The sequence below is a fragment of the Capsicum annuum genome, chromosome 2 (genome assembly GCF_002878395.1).
Source record: "Capsicum annuum cultivar UCD-10X-F1 chromosome 2, UCD10Xv1.1, whole genome shotgun sequence".
NCBI classification, from domain to species: Eukaryota; Viridiplantae; Streptophyta; class Magnoliopsida; order Solanales; family Solanaceae; genus Capsicum; species Capsicum annuum.
The window spans coordinates 128662292-128663206 of NC_061112.1; positions in this window are offsets into that span (position 1 = coordinate 128662292).

Consider the following 915-nt stretch of genomic DNA (forward strand, 5'->3'; position numbering starts at 1 on the left):
ATGTCAAGGCTAAACATGTTATGAGTGCATGATATTTCATATTTTGAGTGTTATTTTCTTAAAAAAAAAAGATGAATGATGAAAATAAGAGAGTTTTATCGGTGAAAATCATTTCGGGCACCATAAGACGACAGTGAGTTGAGAAAGAGATGAAAATGAGATAGGCTCGATGGCAAAAACCCATTAAGGTGCCACAAGCCGAAGGAGGATAGTAATTTAGAGTGAATACTCAATAAGTGGGCAAAAGTTAACAAATGATTGGTGTGGGTAGATCTGGTTGTTTTATTCAAAATGCATGTCATAATCACCTAAATCGGTTTTCACATTCAGATAAGTTTTGCTTTTTTATTTTGAAAAGAGATACCTATTGTCTTTTCCTTTTTCATTTTGTCTTATTTTGATTTTTGATTTTTTCTGTCCTTGTAGTCAAATGAAAAATTTTATTATCATTTGTGTGTCTTTGAGTCAAATTCACGTCAAGTCAAGTGAGAAAGGACTCCAAACTTGCTACCAACTTCTTCAATGGTAGAAAGCAAGACAAAAGGTCGACGTACAAAGACAACACTTCAAAGTATAATAAAGTACTCGAGAATGCTTGTTATCCGACAGTTTTTGGACTCATAAAAGTATAAAAAATGTATTGAAGCTGAATCACGAGGCATCATGCAAGAGAAATATAATTTGAGTCAAAATATTTTAATAGTCAGAATTTGTAGTCAATACTACAACAAGTCAACAAAACCTATCAATGATTTGTAATGGAGCTGGGCATGACAAGTGCAAGAGATCGTCTCAATAGCCAAATGCCACAAATCAACCATCGTATTTTAAAATTAAAAGTTTTCTTTATATGAAACAAAAACTTGCTACCTTCAAATCAAGGGCTTCAAAGCCTAAATATTAAAAGATGCAATT